At 40.6% G+C, this 13,716-nt stretch overlaps 1 protein-coding gene across 1 annotated transcript in view; it reads right to left on the reverse strand.

Annotated features, from left to right (window-relative positions):
- Positions 1–13,716, reverse strand: part of filip1l (filamin A interacting protein 1-like) — a gene marked incomplete at its 5' end in the record, with an annotated part of 41,107 nt that overhangs the window by 24,377 nt on the left and 3,014 nt on the right. The window lies entirely within an intron of this gene.

Here is a 13,716-nt window from a genome sequence, read left to right on the forward strand (position 1 = left end):
CCCAATTGTAGTGAAATTTGTGAATTTGTGTTGTACCTTGTTTTTGTGACTACTGTCCTAGTCAAGTGCAGAAGCACTAGCACGGATTTACTATATATCAGCTTGTTGATATTATGCATTTTTACAGTTGAAATATTACATTGCAGACCAACATAACTTAAGCTGGTGGCTAGTTGTTAGCAGGTCGAGCATAAATTCATCATAAATCTCCTCATCAATCCAAAACTTCTCCAAGCGGGATTTTAGCATTTTTGTCTACCACAGTTTCTTCAAATATTTCAGAATATACCAGGGTCAGGGTGCTGTAGTATTCCACTTCACCAATCGGGTGCGATACAAGTCTGGATGTAGGGAATATTCAATTCAACTCCCAACCACATTATTTTTGAGAAATTTAATTTATTACAAATGTATGTTATTTCAAAAGTCCAGTTTTAGTCAAAGTATTATTTGATTTTCCCAGTGCTATGTAGACATAGCTGGGGGCTATTATTGTTGCTGCTTTGTCCTACAACTCAGAAGGAGGACTTGAAGGAAAACATACTGCAATGTAGTGGGGAATACTGCTTCATCAAAGTTGCCAAACAAGAGTCCCAGAGGAGTTCCACCCACCAGCTGAAACAGGACATGAGGTCATGAGATGTGTTGACATGGACATCCTCACTGGACTCATCTGCCATGATCTTGGCAGTCACTTTAGTAATTATTAGCTATTTTACATGGACAAACTACACCGTGAAGACACTCTGTGGTGTATTTAAGTTTCCTTGTTCTTAATTTTGCCTTTTAGGTCAGAGCGGTCAATCATTCTTGTTTTTTAACAAGATAGATACTATTATACAGTGTGCTATACAAAAGGAATACAACTATCCAACTGACTGACTGAAGCAACTGACTGACTTAATATCTGAGGATCACTTGGTTTAATGTTTTTAAACTTGGCTATACCTCTGTAAAACCATAATTTATATCAATTATATCAGGATTATTTCAGATGAAGCCATTACTGTTTTCACAGCAGTAGAAGTTATAAAAACTGACACACTAATCCATCAGTATACTGAGCCTGAGTCTGGACTGTCGACATACAAAAACATGAATTTCCTACATTTCAATCCAATCAACAGCTGACTCCTGTACAGCAGTTGTCTCGTCTTTGTTAAAACAGAACCCTGCTCTGACTCAATGTCCTCAATTTGCGCCGTTCATCATGGGCACCTTCCAGATAACCCATTCACCACAATGAGACATTTGACTTGGCAGATCCAGGCAGGCGCTTTCCTCCCTCCATATTTCACTCACTATCTCGACAGTGACTTGGCCGACAGCACAGGCACACACTCATTGTTCAGACTCTGCAGCTGCCAGCTACGAGGACGTAATGTGCAAGTTTCTCGCTGTCGCTTCCTTCCAGTCTGACAGGCCAGGAGCGAAAAATGGCTTCCCTTTGCCATGTTTTGCCAGGGCTGTAACTCAAGAAGGCATTTTGCTCGAATGTGAGAAGAAGGCAAATAAGGGCGATTAACGGTGTCAAGTTTACACGTCATCCCTTGGACTTTTTTTCTGCTGCTTATTAAACGCGAGTCTTGCCGTCCCGTCGCTGTGTCTCCAGCTCTGGCAGAGGCCGTGCACGGTTCACAGCAAGCGCAGAAAAATGTCATGCTAACTCAACATTAGCCACATTTTTCCCACTTGACCCCCGGCCCCTCCACCCTTGGTGCTATTTCCTTTCACAAATAGAAGAATAGCTCATACATCACTGTTGCAGATTCCCAGTCACCAGGATCGTTTGTCAACGTGCCACTCACTTGACATTTGGTTGCTCTCATTTTTATTTCACATATTAACAGCTACAAATTAGTGGTCAGACTGCTCTAATAACACTGCTCAGTTACTTTTACAAGAAAACTCCATATTTTATATGAAAACTCATGGGTGCCATGTTGGCACTACACAACTCTGTCAGCCACTGCTCTTAATGTGTGTGCCCAGTTTTGACTGAAATATGACCTTTGCGTCTGTAAGCCTTGCCCAACGACATAGCTAAACCCTTAGCTATTCACTAGCATGATAGTAAACCATAAAAGTTACGTTACGAGGGCAATAACCGAATGCACTATCCATATTGTATGAGTGTATAAGCAATTAAAAATGTAATTCTCATCGCCTTAGAATGAGACTTTAATATATAATTTAGGCCTCACTTTATAGAGTTGTTTCTTCACCTGCCCAAACGAATTGCCATTTCACGCATATACTATACTATACTATACTAACTTCAAAGGGAAATTTAACTATAAAATAAAACCGTTTCCCATCAATAGCCAATGCACCAAAGGAAGTAACTACGCTAAATTGTATTTTATTGTACTGGCAGTTTTTGAAAATGGGTCCCAGAGTGGGAATCTCAGAACAGGTTTATTTTTTTATTTTTTTAAAGGAAAAAAGATAATTTCAGAAAAGTAGTGTCCGTGTGGATTAGGCCTTAGATTTAAGTCAGTGTCTGTTACACTCAAGCCATTGTTGTATGTTTCATAGCATCTGGTATAGCTCAGTGGTATAGACCACAGACCTTGGTGTGGAGGGCTGTGGGGTTCAAATCCTGGTCAGCTAATACCCAGTGTGGGCCCTTAGGTAAGGCCCTTCATGCTACTTGCCTTTCTCAGATGTGGGAATTGCATCCACAAAAAGATTTATAAGTGAATTCTACTGTTAAAAAAACAGACTTTCAACAGTTTGACAAGATTAATGCTGTATGTCCTCACCCACCGCTCAGTCCAGTCTGATAGTATTGCTTGACAGAACCCACAGCGTAAGCCAAACAGAGGTAAAATAATGGCAACAACAACAACCAAAAGTTACACAACAGTCTCTTACACCATGTTTCCCCCCCTTTAATGTCACTTAAACTGATCTAAAAGAACATGCATAATCACTCACATTCATTACCTAAACTCCAGAAGTGGCATATGACATGCTGTTTCTATTTTCGCTGCGATTCCGAGTCTAAAAAAAGGCCAGGGAAAGAGCGGCTGCAGCGAGCATCTCGCCGTGGTTGGTGAGGTCTAATCGCTGCATTCTGTCAGGGAGATGTAATCACATTACGCCATGCGGTGACGACTCTCTGGGCCTAATTACAAAGCCGGTTCACAGATGTAGAGGAGCTATATGTTGACAGTGTCACACACCAAGATCGTATCCGTAGGAAAAAAAAGAAAACTTTCATGTCAGTGTCGGTGTCTGTTTTCTGTCCTCCAACTCTTCTTTTAGATCTGTTAAGTTCAGAAACTTCTGTCAAATGTATTATGTTTCCTAAACTTTTTATATGAACACCCACTTTTCAACCTAATTCACAACAGAATATCAAGAGTGGATTATTGGTGAATGGCATAAGTGATCATCTCCTATATTTAACATATTATTAGATTAAGATTAAGATTAAGAACCCTTTAAGTCCCGCAAGGGGAAATTCAATTCTGCAGTGAGTTAGTGAACACACACAGCACACAGTGAGGTGTAGAACATGTAACCCAGCGCAGTGAGCTGCCATGCCAGTGAGCGGCGCTCGGGGAGCAGTGAGGGGGTTAGGTGCCTTGCTCAACAGCACTTCAGCTGCGGACTGGTCGGGGATTGAACCGGCTACCTTCCGGTCTCGAGCTCGAAGCCCTAACCACTAAGCCACAGCTGCCCCATATGACAGGCAATTAAATATTTTTAAAAAGGAACTCATTTGTAAGGGTTAGAATTGAGGACTGAAGAATGAAGAATAGACAGGGGTTTAAATAGCTGTAAACGCAGCATATGATTAATTTCTATAACAGTTGTGTATTCCTTTATAATAAAAACTGTCCAGTAATGAGAAATTATGAGAAAAACTTATAATAAAAAACCTTGGCTTTCAGCGATATTTTATATTTAAAAAAAGAACAAAGTGTACCAAAACAAGGATTATAAAAAATAAATTGGCAAATAATTAAACATTTTCTATTTACAAAATGTTTTTTTTTTTAATATTGTATGAGAAAACTAACTGTGTCCAAAGATAAATAGAAATGTTATCTTTTATTTAACAGACAATTGTACAAAGAAAATATTTGCACTTTATTTTGCAAACTTCTAATTAAAGAGGAATGTTATTTTCTCAACACAAAAGTTTGTAGCTGACTGTTTTGCGAGAAACTAAAATCAATTCTAGGTATTTCATCATCTGAAGTTCATAATAGTGTGAAAATAATCCAAAATGTCGGGGGAAAATTCTCTGTGTATGAAGACGAAAAAGGAAACTGTTGCCGAATGTGTGCGAACATCAAGCCCTCAGGCTCAGTTCTCAAGACATGCAGCCTGAATTATGCACTTTATACATACTGTATACATATTTAAATCTGAAGTCAAAGGCTGAAAACATATCTGCAAAAAAAAAAATTTGTGACCCATCTGTGGGTCCCATCTGCTTAGAAAAGAATAAATAACACAAAAGCACACAATGGTAGCCTGTCAATAAGGAGAGATGATAAGGAATTGCTTTGTCTACAGACCAGTGCCCAAACTATAACAAAATAAGCCACTTCAGAGCATCTGCAATGCAAACTTCCAGTAAGTCTTCCATATTAAAGAAAATGGCACCCTAATTTATTTTCATAATCTGAAATGAAAATTCCACATATTTACACTTCAGAGTAATCTCATGCGGAGTCGTGCTGCGAGAACACAAAAGCCTTCTCAGGTTTCCTCCACATTAATTGAGACAAAATGTGAAAATGCAGGGGTCTGTTTTACTTCAAAGCACCAAATGAAAATCCTGCAGAGCCAGAGCATGAGTTTTATTATGAGAATATCATACTTCACACTTTAAACGGATTTGAGGCCGAACGAAATATCGCTATCCAAATAAATCAGCCGGCAGGAAAACTCAGTGTTGCTGCTGTTTGCACTTAAAGTTGTGCAACTGGACAGCTTTGAAGGTTTAGTTAAAAGAGGAGAGGAGGCTGAGCTTCTTCGCTCTTAATGCCATCGACCTTGTTACAGCAGATTCAGACAAATGTGCCTGATGTTGAGGGAGACTTTGGAGGAATCTGGACGTTATCTGGCCAAAGAAGGGGAGTGTTGGCTGAAGAGCTCAGATTAGGTCAGTATAGCCGCTCACTTTTTCCTATGATGCGAGAGTGATAGTGAAGAAGTGCGCCGATACACAAACAAAGGTGGTGTTTGAAGCAGCAACATGTTTGTCCACAGACATCTGCAGCAAATTTACTGTGTATATATGTGTATATACACAGTATATGCAGCCATACTGAAAAACTTAAACATCATTTTTGTCTTCACAGTTAAAACGGAAACAAATCAATTGTATTTTAATAATAATTTAATCATAATGCAACAAACCGGAGGGGTTTCCGGTTCGAATCCCTACCAGGTCAAGGGCTGGGGTACCCTTGAGCAAGGCACTCAATCCCCCCTGGTGCAGATAAGTGTCACCCACTGCTGAAAATATGAGGGGAGTAATACAAACACTGATATATATAAAAATGAAATTGTCTTAAACGTGCATTATGTAATAAATCTAAAGCAAATGGCCATAAAATCCTCCTAATATGTCACAGAGACTCAGGAATAATGTTCATATAACAAACTGAACTCACCAACAACAACAGTACAGCCAAAATATCAGCCTTTGCAGACTGCAAATCATGTTTATGTTTTGAAATCATGTTTTGGCATGTGGAGCCACCTACCGCCATCTACCAATCATTGCAGTCAGTAGAGTCTCAGTTACGTCAGAAAACAAAACCTAAAAGACCTCTGTATTTTGAATTTGAATGTAGTAACCGTTTTTGGCCACATTCTTACATCTCCTCTTTAAAAGAGACAAAGTGAGGTGAATTAAACAGCACCTACCATTTGTTAGCAAGAACTGACGTTACTGATCACATTTTGTGTCGCCATGACTAGTGTAGAGGGTGATTTGAGACAAAAAACAGTCAGTAAATGTACTGTTGATTGTAGAAAAGGCACATTAGCTCCTGGAAATGCATCAAATTAGTGTAAATGGAGTCGATGCTCCACTGGCTGCACACTGAAATAATCTGTGTTCTATTGTGAGGACAATGAAGCTGCACAAAATGTGTTTGGAACGCAACGTTATGAGCTCACAAAGGCCAAGGCATCACAGGATTTTTGAGTAACTGAGCCACAAAGACATCAACAAGCACCAGATTAAACATCGTGTCTTTTCTCCGTCTTTCTTTCTGTCTGCACTTCCCTCCTCTGTCTGGATTTGATTAATCAATAAATCCGTTATTTTCCTGTATACGTTTGCCGATTGAACTGAAAAACATTCCCATAAGCTCTTGCGAACTTTCGACCTGAACCCATTTGCTCTTGATTTTTCAGTAAATGAAGCCCAGCGATGTAGTGACGTATTTGGAGACAAGGCAGAATGTGTTTTGAAGGAGTGTAAAGAGGGTGGCTGCCATGTCATGTGTGTGTGTTTGAAGGGTGTTGCTGAATGTGTTGTATTTGTGTGATTCCTGACCTCAACATGGAGGCTCGCTGGTGGGGCTTCGACTGCAAATATCTGAATAACGTCATGTGCTGTACAATAGCGAGCCTGAGGAATCACTTTTCCTTCCCATATAAGGGAATGTTTGACACAGAACTTCAAAAGACACATTATAGAGATGCATACCTTCCAGTACCATCACATTTTTTCCTAGTCTAGAGTATCTCCTGGGCTAAAACTGAGCAGACGCTCTCTCTGCTATCACGTACATTTCTCATCCTCTCATTTATCACATCAAACACTTCAACTGGATTTGAGCAGGAATGTCGAATATGCACTCGGATAAAAACATTTCTGGGATAAAAACAGGTGTCCTCAGCGTCGGAGAAGACTTGACAGCCTCTCTGCTACATGCTCAGCGATCACACGTCCACTGTAGATGATGGATGAGGCATATTTTTGTCTCCTTTGCTGACTGATAATATCTTAACGTTGCACAGGTGAAGACAGATCCTGCTCATGCATGCAGTGGGATATGTGTAGGGTATATACAGTACATCTTGAAAACTTCCTAAAACATGAAGTCCTTTGTAGAAAAAGTGTTTTGTTTTTTTCTGAACTTGCAGAGACAGGCACTCTAATAACCGGAAAACCTAGTTTTAAGGGAAAAACACACACACACGCATTGGTGTGTTTGATTTCAAACAGTGCAGGTCTGGATAATAACCATCTCAGCGATGATGAGAGCATCGCTGAAGAATGTTCTGCATCACATCCACATGAGTGATGTCACTGCCACTGCAGTTAAGTCAACCAGATGGCATGGACATATACTGCAAATCGTTACGAGAAGGCAGGAAGAAGGTCATGTGGTAGCATGCTTTGTGAGCCGCCGCCGCGCTTTTATCTGCATTCAAACGCTCCTGAAGCAGTGATTATCACTTACTGTGCCAGTAAATTAAATTTTTTATATATAAAGAAATAAATAAAACATATTGTGTGCAAGATGTTGTTTTTTCCATCACGCAGCTTTGTTTCCATAGCGACCTCACCACGGTCGGACTTCCCAAACAAGAGGTCTGGGTGCATTGTGCAAGAACGGTGACTAAGAAAATTACAATGTTTCAAAATTGCATTGGAAAGTACAAACATCGAATTAGTGTGAGTCATGAAATGTTGCTGAGATACATCTGACTTTAATGATGTATGTATGCTTTGGGCCCCGAGTAGTAGACTTAGTTGGACATGAGGACATGGAGCCGTGTTGGAGCGGTTCGGTTTGGTAGAGTACAATACGTATTTGTTTGTGTTTCCATCACATCAGGAGTAGAACCAAAATAAACAGCTCCAACCATTCCATTATTTGGCACCCTTCCCTTGGGGTACCAGAGTAAAACAGTACAGTACAGTTAGGGTGGATCTAGACCAAGAGAGTGAGCTGAAACATCACTCACTTGCGATTGGTGTCAATATCCCATGAAGGTCGAGGCAAACGGCCATAGTTTATTCTCATACAAAACTTGCGCGATCAATAACATTTAAACAAAACATTGTCGAAACACCTGCAAGATGTATTTTAAATCGTAGCAATGTAGGCGACGAGCTACAACATAGCTTTCATCAAAAAGAGCTGGAGAAACTACGTTGAGCTCAGTGAGACCAGAGTGCAGGGACTATATATATATATATATATTTTTAAAAATATTCAATAACTTCACAATAACGCAGTGTAGAGTCGTTGATGTGTTGATTTGCAGACACTTGATGATCGTTTGAAGTGTGAAGATCCTCCCCCTGTCACAGGTCACTTCCAGGTTACGTAACTTTCGGGTCGCTTAATTTGCGTTAGATTTAAAAAATCAAAATTGGATGAAATTCAAATAAAAAAATAATTTTTCATTTGAGCACATCATATAGAGTCATTATCCAATTCAACGAATGATGCACAGATTGTTTTGGACCCGTGAATCTTTTTTCAAAGCACAACTCCGGACTTTGGACACATCTGATATAAGAAGTAGTCAACAACATATTGTTGAGGAAAAAAAGTTGGCCTCCATTGTTGCCTACAGTGCTGTTTGTTGTTGTTGCACCAATATGACGTCACGATTTACCATTCTAAAGTGTAGGATACTGTATCAGACATAACCGTATCATGATGCAAACACTGCATTAGTGAGGATGTGATAGGAAGTACGCGAAAGCTACAAAGTAAAGTGGACGATTTAAAACCGTGCATGGGTTTTTACCTTATGTCAGCTGGGATTGCTGCTGATGCTGATAGCTCCAGTGGCCCCGCGACCCTTATGTGGAGGATAAAGCCGTAGACAATGAATGACAATGAGAAAACGTAAAATAAAAATCATAGTAAAAATAAATAAAATAAGACAACATGCCAAGAGCCATTTGTTTTGTACCAATGACAATAACTACACAACCTGAAATTGGTAACAGGGTGCAAGTCTTTCTCCCTCTGCTATAAAATGAGCCCAGCTGGCTCAGTAGACCTGAGATTACATCATAAGAGTTGTGGTAGTCAGAGGTCATGTTTCATGTCATCTGCGGACGTCAGCGTACACGTGAGGTTTCCTTGCGTAGCTTGAAATGGAAAAGAGGCTCATGTTTTCCTCCCAGCGTTTGGTGCCGCACACAACAATATCTCATGATGTATCGTAACCCTATTCTCTTATAATAAAGTACATGAAACCGAAGGACTCAGGTGGTCATTAAATCTGCTCCCTGCCCTTCATTTCCTCACAAAGGAACAAAGGCGATCGAAAAGGCCTGCCGTGGTTGAGCTATGTGTGCGTCTGTGAGCTGAAGTCATGTTTAAACATCTGTTGGTGGTTAGGATGTCGCTCTTGCTCTCACACCCCTGCTGCTCCTGCAGTACCTGCTGCGCGATGAGGTCATCACTCACGGACGCCTGCTTGAGCGTCAATTAATCAGAGTTCATCCCCAAACCTTGTCTGGATTTACATGCTTTCAGGGGCTTCCATGCAGGGATGAGGTCAGTCACCAGTGAGAGGCTCCCTGCTTTGCAATATGGTCCATTTTGTCCATGGCTAAACCCTGCGGTACATTAGCACAGGATGCTATTCCAATTTGCTGCTTTCCCCAGTGAACGGAAATGATTACATGCAGCTAAAATGCCTCGCACAACAATGGATTAACAGAGAGGGTGAAATGAAATCCTGGTGCCGTGCGGAGATTCTCCCACTGTACATATGAGGCTGTGGCAGCCACTCTCAAAACACAGAGCGCTGTTTTAGCTCCGCTCAAACAAAGTGATAAGTGGCTTTTCCTTTGAGAAGTCAAAGCTTATTAGGGTTTGCACTTTTTCTCGCCCCCTGTAATAATGTTTTGGAAGCAGAGCAGAGCCGAACAGAAGCCGCTGAACAAACTCTGGGTTTTGTGCTTGGGTGCAGGACAAAAACTGGGATTACTCAAGCTCCTTTGGGACTCTGTGTTTCTTCCTGCTTGAGGCAGTCTTGATGACATGTCATACCTCTACATCTTTATCCTCTGTCTTGTAAAAACTGGCTTGTGATCAGCACCTGCATGCTTTAGAACAGTATGTCCTAGGGTTGGGTGTTCTTGCAGTAACTTTTTACCCAAGTTCCTCAAGTGCTGCTTTGTGAAACTTCACAGTAAAGTCTTAGCATTGGGTAAAGCATATGGTTGAACAGTTTTATGCTACTCTACCTATTCACAATTCTCGAAAATATTGTTGGAAACACAATAAGTGACGAGAACAATGTCTGCCTGCAACGGACCAAGAAATAATCTATTGAGGACTATTGAGAGGTGCATGCTTTGACTCCACACATTGTTAACCTTTTAAATGCACATACACCCAAGCACTGCAGTAGTTGTGTTTTGGTCCAACTTGTTTGAAAGCTCTTAAGCTTTCCGAATCAGTCTGTGTAAAGCATTTAAGGATCCATATCACTATAACAGCTGTTGACAGAGAAATGCTTCAGATTTGTGGCCATGGATCCACTTTGTTCAAAGAGTTACTTTTCAAAGAAAACCGGGGTTATGACTGTAATCAAAGGAGCTGAAGAGCAATTTTTATTAGCGGGAACATTATTTTCAGGCTTGTGCCCAAAAGAGGGGAAAACCTGTCTGGCGAACAGTTGGGATAATACCAGTGCCTCATTGGTCAATACCAAAGTATCAGTAAGCTTCTGGACAAATTATATGCTGCTGGAATTGTAGTCGGGGTTTGATCGACCATGGCTGGGTCGCCTGGGCGAGGGTGTAAGATGTTGTGAGAGCTGAAACACCCTATGACCCCAGGATACATCATGGATGAAGCACCCCAGTGCGTCCAGGAGATGCTTCTTGAATATGATTATCAATATTTATGTTATGTTTATTCTAACTCTGCTTTAGAAGTGGGAATAAGAAAATGCTAGGGCAGTTTACTGGCGCATTTCCCATTTCCCAACCACCCCCTACTGACGAGTAGGGGACGTTTAGCTACATTATTTTCTCTCAGTCCGGGCTAACTTTGCTAAATGTAGCAAAAACTAAGCAAGCAATACCGTAAAAGTGTAAACGAGTAAATGCTAGCAACTCCATGAATCAATTACAAATTCAACACTCGATCAACACGAATAGCTGATGTAGCTGCAGAAGCCTTGCAGCTTTGACACTGGGAGAAATTCCTGTATGCAATGTAAAACTCATCATGGACGAGTGTAGCTACTCACTCAAGACGCTGTTAGCATCACTATTAGCATCAGTCAAGCAGCAGCCACAGAAGATCGTCCAAACATGGTTAATGACTAAAATTTGAATAAATTCAGCTAAGTGAGCAGCAGTTGCTTAATCTCCATGCATAATAAGTACAGTTTTATATACAATTGCCGATTGGGCCCTAATAGTAGAAGCAAGAGGTGCCCCTATAATGTACTGTCATACAGTGTATAAGAACTCATAATTATCCGTATGGCAGTAGTGAAAAATATAATTTCTCATGCGAGTATCGTTTGGAAAAACAAGTCAGGGAGGCAATGGGTTGAGAGGACTGCTCCAAACACATTTACATTTACCTCACAACTTCACTCACTCTTGTAACCATGAGCCCAGCAGAGTACTCCGCTACACAAACAAGGCTAGCGTCCAACCGTTGAACACAGATGACCACAGCAGATGTTGAACGCCGCCTTGCACAAACTTTCTACTCACATCTCTGAAAGTGTATTAATGCCAGTGACCCCAGGATTGAAAAAAAACAAAAAACACTCTCATCAACTATTTCCGTGGTAATCTGGCATCTTGTTGAACACGCGATGTGATTGATGCTTCTCAGTGGCATGAGCTCCGTTTTTCTGTTCTTCTTTTTTTTTGGGGGGGGGGGGGGTTCTCTCAGTCGAATAAATCTTTTGCCTTTTCTCAAGCGGTAATTAGCTTACCCCTGGATAGACGCCTATTTTTCATGGCAGCCCACTCTTCCTGACACACTCAGTGACAAAGCACAGGCCATCATCACTCTGCTTTCTTCTCCAACTCAAACAAACTCTGCTCCGGCTACAGTGCAATGATGTGATTGTCCCAAATAGGTCATGGGCTGATGTCCAGCTGTGTTTCCTTTGTGAAATCAATTTGCTGAGTGTGTATGGGTGTGTTTGTGTTATAGGTGAGTTTCCTTGTTGGTGTGATATTACAGGGGAAATCAGTTGGACGTTGTTCCACCTCAGGCCTTCAGCCATTTATGTTTTGGCGATCAGCATCTCCAAATAACTCAAACCCATGTTCATCTCAGATTACATCATTTTTATGGATATTGTTTGTACCACGGCAAGTGTTTAGCCTTCTGCAACATTCATGTACAACAGTTATTTCCAGACTGTTGGATCACAATAGTTACAGTATTTTTTGGGGGTCACCAAATCAATTTGTAGATTTTTTTGACCATGCTTTTAGTGAAAATATATTCAATTAAATGTCTCTGTTGGTAATTGCTGTTTGACTCATTCAAAAATAATCAGAGATGGCTCTAAAAATAAAAGTAGTCAGGTAATTAAAATAGTCTAAAACAAAACAAATTGCTCTTGTCTCAATTCATATAATGTATTGGTTCACAATAGTTTGTCCTCTTTAAAAAGTTTGGAAAACACTGCTGTACAGTGATATAAAACAAATAGTTGTAACATCACATAATGCGGCACACTTGGAGAGTAATATCTCCTAACATGACACAGATGCAACTCCAGCTGGGATGAGGCTGTTTACAATTTGCTATCTGACGACACACATCATGTTTCAAGTCTGTTATCAGAACTTCTGATGCCGATCGCTCTCAGTTATGTTCCAAAGCACCAAGTGTTACCAGGAGTCCTGCGCTATGATGTTCCGCTTTAATGGTTAAAACTGTGAGTGCAAGCAAAACTATAAAGCCAAGCAACTCTTAATATGGCACTATATATCATTATGAATTTGCAGTTTAGAAAATGATCACATTATGAATCTAATTTATACGTCTCTTTCATTAACAGCTGCTGTGGCTACAGTTTCCCTGTAGCTGTACATTAGTCCAGCAGTGTGTGCAGCTGTTGTGTGGTTCCAAAATAGCACCGGTACTATCATGTAGTGCGACTGTATATAACGCTTATCTGTATAGTGAACCTCAAACCTAACTTAGCTGTTGCTCCATCATTGGATCTACTCTATATATATGTATATATAAATATACACACGCATATTACAGCGTTTCCAGCAGAGGGCACTTGGTCTGCATCCATACCAACTTGGCTGATAGTCGAAAACAACATTGACGTCATGTTATTTGTAATCGGAATATCTGAGGTCATGGAAAATGGAAATTCAGAATAACCTCACATAATGCTGAGTTAGGATTCCAAGATGGCTGCCTCCATATAAACACTGCTACCTTTATGATTAAATGTACTTCTGTCGTATTTTATTTGTACAGTAAATCAGTCATACACACAGTACTGTTTAACTTTTTACCGTAGATATGTTGCCGAATACCATTCAGAGGATGTTATCATCTGGTATTGCTACAGTAACAATGGCCGGAACGCTGTGAACTCGGAGCGTGACATCACTCCCAGTTCCAACTTAAATGGAAGGCAGCGTGATGTTGTTTTGTGGAGACAACAGAGGACATGAGCAAGCTAAACTGTTGTCTTGGGTGGATATGACACCAAAGCATCTGACAGCAGCTTGTGTATGTATTTGTGGAT

The sequence above is a fragment of the Microchirus variegatus genome (assembly GCF_963457635.1).
Source record: "Microchirus variegatus genome assembly, chromosome: 1".
In the NCBI taxonomy this organism is placed as follows: domain Eukaryota; kingdom Metazoa; phylum Chordata; class Actinopteri; order Pleuronectiformes; family Soleidae; genus Microchirus; species Microchirus variegatus.